The following is a 12,211-nucleotide window of genomic DNA, read 5'->3' as shown; positions in this document are numbered from 1 at the left end:
CAACATTGGGCCAAATTCTCAAAAGAGATACGCAGACTTAACTGCTGTTCAGCCTGCGTATCTCTGTGCCTAACTTTGGAAACGATTCTCAAAAGGCTTTTTCCAAAGTTAGGCAGAAAATCTGACATGTGTAAAACACTTACACGGTCAGATTTTAGGATGCAGTACCGCATCCGCCACTGGGGGCATTTCTCATTGAAATCCAGCTTTGCGTATGCAAATGAGGACTTAAGTAGATTTTCAAAGCATTTCAGCACTTTGATTTCTGCCTAAGTTCCGAATTTGCCGGCGCAAAATTAGGGCTGGTTTTACAATGTGGAAAGTTAGCCAAACCTTGTAAAGGCCCATTCCAGCGACGGCATTTGGTATACATTCCTGAGGGAGAACTCCACGGCAATTTTGAAATTCAAAACCGGCATGGGTTCCCCCCCAGGAGCATACCAGGCCCTTAGGTCTGGTATGGGTTGTAAGGAGACCCCCCCACGCCGAAAAATTGACGTAGGGGGTCCCCCTACAATCCATACCAGACCCGTATCCAAAGCACGCTACCCGGCCGGCCAGGAAGGGAGTGGGGACGAGCGAGCGCCCCCCCCCCTCCTGAGCCGTGCCAGGCCGCATGCCCTCAACATGGGGGGGTTGGGTGCTCTGGGGCAGGGGGGCGCACTGCGGGCCCCCCCACCCCAGAGCACCCTGTCCCCATGTTGATGAGGACAGGACCTCTTCCCGACAACCCTTGCCATTGGTTGTCGGGGTCTGCGGGCGGAGGCTTATCGGAATCTGGGAGTCCCCTTTAATAAGGGGGCCCCCAGATACCGGCCCCCCACCCTAAGTGAATGGATATGGGGTACATCGTACCCCTATCCATTCACCTGTAGGCAAAAAGTAAAATGTAGTAAACACACAACACAAGGCTTTTTAAAATATTTTATTATTCTGCTCCGGAGGCCCCCCCTGTCTTCGTTATTAGCTCAATTACCAGGGGGGGCTTCTTCTTCCACTCTCCGGGGGTCTTCCGCTCTCCGGGGGTCTTCCGCTCTCCGGGGGGGCTTCTCCGCACTCCGGGGGGGCTTCTCCGGACTCCGGGGGGCTTCTTCCATCTTCTCCCCTCTTCCGCTCTTGACTCGGCGAACCCCGGTTCTTGTGCAGCTGTCCGGTGCCTTCTTCTTCAGCGCTGGCTGCCTGCTATGTTTGTGTGTTAGCTCGATTTCAAACAGGCAGCCGGCGCGGTCTTCTGTGACGCCAGGGTCTTCTGGTCTTCTGTTCTTCCGATGTTGCCTCGTCGCCTGTTGTCGCTGCAATGATGGAAGCGCGCCTTGCATCCCATTTATATAGGCATCACCGTCCCATCATGCTCCGGTAGGTACCCACGTGGTGGGTGCCTACCCACGTGCACCCACCACGTGGGTACCTACCGGAGCATGATGGGACGGTGATGCCTATATAAATGGGATGCAAGGCGCGCTTCCATCATTGCAGCGACAACAGGCGACGAGGCAACATCGGAAGAACAGAAGACCAGAAGACCCTGGCGTCACAGAAGACCGCGCCGGCTGCCTGTTTGAAATCGAGCTAACACACAAACATAGCAGGCAGCCAGCGCTGAAGAAGAAGGCACCGGACAGCTGCACAAGAACCGGGGTTCGCCGAGTCAAGAGCGGAAGAGGGGAGAAGATGGAAGAAGCCCCCCGGAGTCCGGAGAAGCCCCCCCGGAGTGCGGAGAAGCCCCCCCGGAGACCGGAAGACCCCCGGAGAGCGGAAGACCCCCGGAGAGCGGAAGACCCCCGGAGAGTGGAAGAAGAAGCCCCCCCTGGTAATTGAGCTAATAACGAAGACAGGGGGGCCTCCGGAGCAGAATAATAAAATATTTTAAAAAGCCTTGTGTTGTGTGTTTACTACATTTTACTTTTTGCCTACAGGTGAATGGATAGGGGTACGATGTACCCCATATCCATTCACTTAGGGTGGGGGGGCCGGTATCTGGGGGCCCCCTTATTAAAGGGGACTCCCAGATTCCGATAAGCCTCCGCCCGCAGACCCCGACAACCAATGGCAAGGGTTGTCGGGAAGAGGTCCTGTCCTCATCAACATGGGGACAGGGTGCTCTGGGGTGGGGGGGCCCGCAGTGCGCCCCCCTGCCCCAGAGCACCCAACCCCCCCATGTTGAGGGCATGCGGCCTGGCACGGCTCAGGAGGGGGGGGGGGCGCCCGCTCGTCCCCACTCCCTTCCCGGCCGGCCGGGTAGCGTGCTTTGGATACGGGTCTGGTATGGATTGTAGGGGGACCCCCTACGTCAATTTTTCGGCGTGGGGGGGTCTCCTTACAACCCATACCAGACCTAAGGGCCTGGTATGCTCCTGGGGGGGGAACCCATGCCGTTTTTTTCTTTGAAAATTGGCATGGAGTTCTCCCTCTCAGGAATGCATGCTGAGCGACGCTGTCATTTTTTTTTATAATTAATTGTTTTTCCGGCGCGTCTTTTTTTTTCACCCGTCGCAACTTTAGTGTCCCGTCGAAATTCTCAAAGCCGACCGGCGTTAATTACGTTCGCGCGCTGCACGTCGGGAAAATGACGTCACACGCATGCGCAGTACGGCCGGCGCGGGAGCGCGCCTCATTTAAATTTAAAACGCCCCCAGGAGAGGAGGACCGCCTTACGACGGCGGCACTTAAGTTACACAGCGTGTAATTTCTACCTAAGTGCTTTGACGATCAGGCACTTAGGGCCATATTCTTAAACAAGTTACGTAGGCGTATCAACAGATACGCCTACGTAAGTCCCTTTCCTATGTTTAAGTGTATTCTCAAACTGAGATACACTTAAACATGCCTAAGATACACCAGCCTGCGCCGTTGTATCTTAGGCTGCAATATTTACGCTGACCGCTAGGTGGCGGTCAGCGTAGAATATGCAAATGACTACTCACGCCGATTCTCGAACGTACGCTTGCCCGCCGTAGTGTTTTAACGTCGTTTCCGTAAGCGATACGCGGCGTAAAGATAAAGATGCCCCCTAGGTGGCGTACTCAATGTTAAGTATGGCCGTCGATCCCGCGTCGAAATTTCAAAATTGAACGTCGTTTACGTAAGTCGTCCGTGAATGGCGCTGGACGCCATTTACGTTACAGTCAAAACAAATGACGTCCGTGAGACGTCATTTAGCGCAATGCAAGTCGGGTAATTTACCCGACGGAGCATGCGCATTACGATCGGCGCGGGAGCGCGCCTAATTTAAATGATCCACGCCCCCTGCCTGGATCATTTGAATTAGGATGGCTTACACGGGTGGACTTTACGCGATGCCGCCGCAAGTTCACAGGTAAGTGGTTTGGGAATCCGGCACTTGCCACTTAAACTTGCGGCGGCGTAACGTAAAGTACATACGTTCCGCCGCCTGAAATGTATCAGAATATGGCCCGTAGGTAGAAATTTTAAGTCAGTGTAACTTAACTGCTGAAATTTAAGTTACGCACAGTTTTTGAGAATTTGGCCCATTGTTTTTAATGATGAAGTTGGGAAAACTTCGTTTTTTGGACATGCTGAAAAAGGTCATTTTTTTTCATGCCGAAAAACGATCGTGTGTACACGGTATAAGTGTTTGACTCACCTGTTGATGCAATCTGCCTACATAACCACAGCTCAAGCCCATCATACGGACATGCAGCATGTGCAGCCCTGATACTATTGATTACACAGGATCAAATCCCTATCCTGGTTTAATTCTATACAGCAGCACATTTCTTTTCTTTTCCCTAGCTAATTTATGTGTGTGTATGCATGTGTGGGGCCCTGAGATTGGCCTCATATTGTGACAATGTTGTATTTTTTTTTCTGTATGTGTTTTTTATTGCTGGGTACACTGGGGGGGCATGTTTCCACTACAATGTCTTTATGACATTTTAAAGAGGATGTAAACCCTCCTCCAAAAAAAAAAGCACCCTGCAAGACAAAGGCATAATGAGCTAGTATGCATAGCATACTAGCTCATTATGTAGTACTTACCTCTGATCGAAGCCCCCGCAGTGGTCCACATCTCCCCCTCCGACCGCAGTTACATGCGTGCGGGAGCCACCGGTAACGGCACGAAGACTGGAGCAACGGCACATAGGTGCCATTGCTTCAGTTTGCCCCAGTGGGCAGGTGCCGATGACTTCGGCACATGCAGACATAGGGGCATATCTCCTAAACCATGTATGTTTAGGAGATATCCTGGGTAGCTACAGGCAAGGCTTAATATAGGCTTACCTGTAGCATAAAGTAAAAAAAAAGGGTTTACAACTACTTTAAAGGGGTGTTTCAGTCATTTTTAATGTTTATTAAAAGTCAGCAGCTACAAAAAGTGTAGCTGCTGGCTTTTAATAAACATACACTCACCTGCTCCACGTTCCAGCAAAGCGCTGGCCAGGGCTCCGCTCCTCTCCCCCCTCTCCGGCCGGCGTCTTCATTCTAAGTGTGGGCACCCGGCTGTGACAGCTTTCAGCTTCACAGCCGGGCACCCACTGCGAATGCGCGAGTGGCGCTGCACCATCCGATTGGACAGGCGATCGCCTGGGACCTGTTACGTGTCCCAGGTGATCGCCTACAGGGAGAGGCTGCCAAAAGGCGGAATGACGTATCGCCTTAGCAGCCCCTCGGCGGAAGGAGGAAGTGGGACAGGAAGTGAAACTCCTCCAGAAGCCCCCACTCCCCCCCCAAAAAAAATGACATGCCAAATGTGGCATGTAAGGGGGCGAGGAGTGGATTAAGCGGAAGTTCCACTTTTGGGTGGAACTCCGCTTTAAGTGGACTTATTTTACATTTGTAACGTTAATAAAGCGTTTTTTCCATATAATATACTGACCCTCCCCATTGCTTCTTTGGAACATCCCTTTGTTCTACCACCATGAATTTGTCTACATTGATTTGTCTGAGCTTTGGAGGTATCCCGTCAAACTGACAAATCGGTGTGTTGTGCTTGTGACTCTCACATGCATGCGCAGGAGTGACATCCTTGCAGCTCAGGCCAGTCAGATGGCCAGAGCACGTGAACCCAGAAGGAAGACCAGGTAAAGATGGAAGCCCTGTCAGCTATGACAGCGTGCCACTGGAGGGCTTAGTTTTTTTTATTTTTTTATATTTATTTTTATTTTTATAAACAAAGTAATACAAAGAAAAAATAAACAAACACTCTTATATACAGTTATACACTCCTTATAACCCATAGCGACAAGAATATATATAACCTTCCTTACTGGTAATACTGAGAGAACACAAAAGAAAATAAAAAACAAGTGAATTCCCCTCCCACATCCCCTCTCTATAATCTCGTACATAGACTTAACTCCATTTAACTTCCAGGTACCTCCTCATTCTTTAATAAGGCCAACATCCCCTCCTTAAACCTCTCCCCTAGAGGCCAGAAAGGCCCTCCAGGAGGACCATGTCTTTAAATATCTTTCCTGCTGGTGTTGTGCTGTGTGGACTAGTTCTTCTAATCTACTGATCTCTTTGACTTTACTTATCCACATCTCTATTGTTGGTGGAAATGGTGATTTCCACTTCATCGGTATACACGCTTTTGCAGCATCTAAGAGATGGCAAGTACTTGATTCCCTGTATGCTTCCTCTGGTATTTTATTTACATGCAACAGAAAAAATTCTGGAACTTCTGGTATCACTTGTTGTGTACAGATCTGTAGGATTTGTTTAATCTCCAGCCAGAAACTTCTTAGCCTGGGACAGTCCCAAAAAATATGTAACATCGTGCCTTTACTTCCCTGGCATCTCCAGCACTTTTCTGAGACGTCTAGAAAGATTTTATTTAATCTTTCTGGTGTCCTATACCATCTCGCAAAGATCTTAAAATGTGTTTCTTGTGTTCTCACGCCGATCGATGTTTCATGCGCACGTCTATACATACATTGTCGCTGTTCCAGGCTAAATGTCTTCCCCAATTCCTGTTTCCAATCTTAAATGCATTTCAGGGGGTAACTTCCTGCTTGTGCTAATAATTCATGGCATACTGAGAGGGTATGTGTTATTGCTCCCTTTTCAGAGCACAATTTCTCAAACCTTGTGAGAGGTCTGTCGAAGTTCCCCGATTTCGGAAGAGTAATAAGAAAGTGGACCATCTGTAACGCATTCCAGAATTTTAAGTGGAATACATTCCTTAATTCCATCAGTTCTGTTCTTGTCACCCATGTGCTCGCTTGAATATAGCTAAATGCCTGGGTACACTCACTATCTCCTAACTGTTAAAAAGCCCCATCTTCACATCCTGGTGGGAAGAGTGGATTATCTATTATCGGGTACAGAGGTGAGGTCATGGGATTTATTCCTATCATTGGGAATACCATTGAACAGATCCTGACCGTGTTGCCCACTATCAGGTTTTTGCTCACTTCTTTAGGAAGAAAAACACCAAGGTGCTCTATTCAAAGGTACTGTTGTTTGGGCTAGTTCAATTTGTACCCATAACTTCTTGTCTGTGTGTCTGTTCCAGTCTATAACCCTATTCAGATGTACTGCATAATAATAGTTCTGTATGTCTGGAACCGCAAGTCCTCCCTGTTGTTTAGGAAGCGTCAGTTGTTTTCTTTGTAGCCGAGAATTTTTATGTGCCCAGATATTTTTATCGCCGCCATTAGTAGTAAAAATATTTTTTGGGGATATTTATTATAGCAAAATATATTGCATTTTTTTCAAAATTGTTGCTATATTTTTGTTTATAGGGCAAACAATAAAAACCGCAGAGGTGATCAAATACCACCAAAATAAAGCTCTATTTGTGGGGAGAATTTTGTTTGGGAGCCACGTCGCACGACCGCGCAATTGTCAGTTAAAGCAACGCAGTGCCGAATCGCAAAAGGAGGCCTGGTCCTTTAGCTGCAAAATGGTCCGGGGCTTAAGTGATTAAACATGCCCAAGTTTACTACCACTTGAAATACCAAAACTGACTATCTTAAAAATGAAGTTTTGTTATTAAAGTCTTACATTAATTATTTTGAAAATACCAATAACATGATGGAGATATTATAACATGCTCTGAAGGTAAAATATGAAAAAGAACTGAATGAGATAAAATAATTGCTTGGTTAAATTGTCAAGGTTTCATATAAAACAGTCTGTTCTACTCAGAACACGCAGGAGAAACACACAAAGGGGCTGATTTACCAAGCCTTTGTGCCATGAATCATGGAGCAAAGGCAGGAGTAACAGCCATTTTGACATTTACTAAAGAAATACGCTGACAGAGCAGTGTATTTCTTTATTTACTATAATGCCTAGTGCGCCTAGGAGAGGGCGCATGGTGCACCTCTATAGAGCTGGTGTATGGCATTTAGAAATGTAAATAGAAGGGGTTTGGGCGGGAGTTTAAGTTTCCCGGGCCGAATTGAAAGTGAAAGTGATTTTTCTGAAAACATCGCAACACGCGGCAAGTACGCCTAAACACTCGGGGAGGTTTATTTGCATACTGCGCATGCGTGCGCGGAAATACGTCCTTCCACGTACGCCGTCTCACTACGCCGGGAAAATCTTGGTAAATTCCAAGCGGCGTAGCTGTATTTGCGCGGGTTGAGACGGTGCACGTGAAAGGCCAAACTGTTTTCAGCTCACACTGACCATGAAGGGGAACTCCGCGCCAAATTTCAAACAAAAAAACGGCGTGGGTTCCCATGCAGTGGCACATCAGGCCCCTCGGCTTGGTCTGGATCATAAGGGGTTCCCAGGGCATGATGGCAATGTGATGTCACAAAGGTTGGGGTCGCAGGGTGGCATCACCCGGTGACCGCGCCCTATGCCTATATAAGTCGACGCAGTCCGCTCATACGCCATAACAGCAGGAGAGCTTGTCGTGTCAACATCGAATGGAACAGAAGAAGGAAGAATCTAGTGGAGAGAAGTCCTGCCCCCCGGAGGAGACAGGCAGAAGAGGGAACAGAGAAGAAAGCGGAAAGAAGCCCTGGGCTCCGCGGAGGAGACAGGAAGAAGAGGCAACAGAGAAGAAAGCGGAAAGAAGCCCTGGGCTCCGCGGAGGAGACAGGCAGAAGAGGCAACAGAGAAGAAAACGGGAAGAAGCCCTGGCCCCCGGCAGAAAACGGCGAAGCCCGTATGCCCCCCGATTCAAAAAGAGCTTAAAGGGGGTGGGGGGGCCCCGGCAGAAGGCAGCGGAGAAGCCCAGATGAGTGGTGCCCCCCCCGGAAGAAAACTATGAAGCCCGTGGCCCCGACGCAAGAGAGAAGACCGGGCCTACACCCCCCTTGTAAAAGATCTTAAAGAAGAAAGGGGGGGCCCCGGCAGAAGAACCCCCAGCTGACTAATAAATTATTTTAAAAATCTGTGTGGTGTTTTTTTTTTTTTAAGTGTATTTTGTGCGTGTACTAGAGAGAGGAGCCGGACTGCAGGAGTTGGGAGTAGGCAGGCCTCCCCCAGAGGCAATCTGCCACCTTTCTCCATGCCCCGGGTGGCAATGGTGGGTGTGTCAGGGGGTCCTCCCACACAGCCCGCCCTACCTGCTCCGCTTTGAAGCCCAACGGGGCAGAGGGACTACCTATAAGGGAGTGAGAGGATCTAGTCCGCTCAACCAGCCCCGTTAGTCCTTCGCCTCTCTTTTTAGAGACCGCGTGGTCAAAGTGCGTGCATGTTAACCCAATTTCGAGTGCGTGTAAGTGTGGTGGTTTTTGTGGGAGGGGGGTGGGCGTGCTAAGCGCAGGCTTACTTTGCATAGCACACCCACCGGGAGCTGGGCTGAGACCACCAAACTCAATTCACATGTAGCTGAGACCGGGATCCGAACCCCTAGCTGCAGAGGTGAATGGCTTGTCAGCGCAGTGCCAATCGCGTTGAGCCACCGCAGCTCCCCGTGGTGTTTTTTTTACTTTACATTTTCCCCCCAGGTGAATGGGTAGGGGTACGATGTACCCCATACTCATTTCACATAGGGTGGGGGGCTGGCATCTGAAGGGGGCTCCCAGATTCCGATAAACCCCTGACCGCATGTTACACTCCTGAGAATTTATTAATAACAGGTATGATTGGAACTCAGCAGAAAGAGGTTTCTCAGGGTAAACCACCAATGCACTCTCATATGTATCAGAAAGTTTAGGGGTTAAATCATCACAACCTCATGTGAGTATAAAAGTATATGAGCTATCCCAGCAGCAGCTGAAGTATGGAGATTGTATTAACTTTGCTACACAGTGTAATTTGAGAAAAGTCTGAATGCAGCAAGTATATAAACTCTGGCAGTCATATTGTTAATTCACAATATTATGGAGTAGTTTTATCTATAGAAAACAATCCCTCAGTTTGTGGTTAGAATATAGCCCAAAAGGATCAGCATTCATTAGTATAATCCCAACAGCTTGAGAACAACAGATATCTGGTTATAATGCAGGGAACTTTTGTAATTCAAGATACTTGCGGTTCAGCTGGTAGTAGTTGTTCACCAGGGGATGTATGTAGTTGCTAGGTAAAAGGGTCCAAGAATCCAGGAAGCAATGGTTCTCCTGTCAAGCTGAGGCTGGGTGTAGTAACAAACAGGCATGCAGCATGTGGATTAGAGAGGTAGAGATCTGAGGTATGGATATTGGCTGGAGAGGAGTACAGCAGTGGTTCCAGGGCTCGGTGCTGGGAGGTAGTGTTCCTTGACTGGCGGCAGGGATCCGACAAAATAACCGAACACCCTACCGCCATCTCTAAGGAGTTTAAATAGCCCCGAATTCGCGGGGAAATCGAGGAAGGAGGCAGAGTCGCACTTCCGCGTTCCACGCTGGAGCGCAAACGTCCGCGCACCGGAAGTGACGCAGATGTCTTGCAGAACGGAGCGCAGCTGCTTGTAGAAGGCTCAGCTGCGCTCGTTCTGTACAGGGAAACATCAGAGATGTTACATACTCCCCTCCTCAAGGGGGCACCAGCAGTGCTCCTAGAAAGAGAGGGGCGATTAGGATACCTAAGATGAAATTGTCTAATCAGGCGAGGAGCATGTATGTTTGAAGAATTCTCCCAAGAGTCATTAAGTTGATCATAACCTTTCCAATGTATCAGGTATTGAAGGGTGGAACCATGTTTCCTCGAATCCAGGATCTTTTCAACCTCGTATTCAATCTCACCATGTACCTCGACAGGAGGAGGAGGGTTTGGCTGTCTGTTAGGAAATGGGTTAGAAATAAAAGGTTTAATGAGGGAAACGTGAAATGAGGAATGTATCTTCCAATCTGGGGGTAGAAGTAATTTTACAGCGTTCGGATTGATCAAATGGGATATTTGGAATGGTCCAACGAATTGAGTGCCTAATTTTTTTGAAGGTACTTTAAGGTGAAGATTTCGCGTGGAAAGCCAAACCAAGTCGCCAACCTTATATTCAGGTGGTGTCGATCTGTGAGAGTCGTAGTATCGCTTTTGTCTTTGTTGGGCAAATTTTAAGTTAGACCGTAAGATGTCTAGTGTGTTCTTTAAAGTCGTGAGATATTGATTAACTGCTGGAACACTGTTTGGGGGGTGATTGGTTGGGAGACTGTTGGGGTGGAAACCATAATTAACAAAAAATGGTGTAAATCGAGAAGAAGAACTGGCAGAATTGTTATAAGAGAATTCAGCAAGGGGTAGTAATTGAAACCAATCATCTTGTAGATGTGTACAGTAACATCGTAAGTATTGTTCAAGGATTTGGTTAATTCGTTCAGTTTGTCCATTTGTTTGTGGGTGGTATGCAGTGGACATGCGGTGGTCAATTTTCAGAGTATTACATAAAGCCTTCCAAAATTTAGAAATAAACTGAGTTCCACGATCAGATATGATTTGAGAGGGTAGTCCATGTAATTTAAGAACATTGGAAATGAAAGCTTTTGCAGTTTCATGGGAAGTTGGTAACTTCTTTAAAGGAGTGAAGTGTGCCATTTTGGTCAAAAGGTCTACTGTAACCATGATAGTGTTAGCACCGTTTGACTTAGGGAGTTCAACAATGAAGTCCATCGACACAACTTCCCACGGTCTGTTGGGTACTGGAATAGAAGTGAGTAGACCAGAAGGGGGTCTCCTAGAATGCTTGTTACGAGCACAAATCTCACATGAATTAACATAAGTGTGGATTGTTTTAGTCATATTAGGCCACCAGTAGTCTCTCTTAACAAGATGGATGGTTTTATTGATTCCGGGATGGCCGGCTAATGGTGAATCATGAAGATGTTTGAGAAGTGTAATTTGTAATTTAGGAGGAACGAAAACCTTATTATTGAAAGTATACACTCCATCTGGCAGTCTGGTAAGATTTTTTGGTAGACAAGAGAGATCTTTGGAGAGTGACTGTGAGATTAACTGTCTAAAAGACGAAGAGATTCCAATGAAACGGTCTGAAGGAATTATAGATAGAGGAGGAATCTCAGTGTTCTGGTTTTCATGCATGCGGGACAAAGAGTCAGCCTTGATGTTCTGTGAACCAGGCCTATAAGATATGAAAAAATTAAACCTGTCAAAGAATAAACTCCACCTAACTTGACGGGCAGAGAGTGTCTTACATGTTTTCAAATGCTGTAAATTACGGTGGTCTGTAAGGATGGTAATTGGGTGTTTACTACCCTCCAATAGGTGCCTCCAATTTTGTAGTGCATCTTTAATTGCAAGAAGTTCTTTTTCACCAATGGGGTAATTCTTCTCTGCTGAAGACAAGGTCCTTGAAAAAAAAGCTACTGGGTGTAGAGGTTCAGATAGACTTGGACGTTGAGAAAGTATAGCTCCAAGAGCATAATGAGAGGCGTCTACTTCCACAGTGAAGTAGTATTGTGGGTTGGGTAATTGTAAGATGGGAGCTGAAGTGTAGCATTGTTTAAGAGTGTCAAAAGAAATCTGGGCTTCCTTTGACCACGTAAAAGGTATCTTCGTGCTAGTAAGGGCACTCAATGGTTTGACAATTGCTGAAAAATCTTTGATGAATTTGCGATAGTAGTTTGAGAAACCGAGAAAACGTTGAAGGGCCTTCCTAGAGTTGGGAGTTGGCCAGGAGAGGATACATTCTACTTTAGAGGGTTCCATCTGGATGCCCTGAGGAGTAATATGGTATCCAAGGAAGGAAATACTTGACTGACTGAAAACGCATTTTTCTAGTTTGGCATATAAAGAATGCGTTCTGAGCCTGGCCAAAACCCAACGGACATGTTTAGTGTGTTCCTCAAGTGTATCAGAGTAAATCAGGATGTCATCCAAGTATATCACAACACAGATGTCAAGCAGATCTCGA

This window comes from Rana temporaria, chromosome 5 (assembly GCF_905171775.1).
Source record: "Rana temporaria chromosome 5, aRanTem1.1, whole genome shotgun sequence".
In the NCBI taxonomy this organism is placed as follows: domain Eukaryota; kingdom Metazoa; phylum Chordata; class Amphibia; order Anura; family Ranidae; genus Rana; species Rana temporaria.
This window is presented reverse-complemented; position numbering follows the sequence as displayed.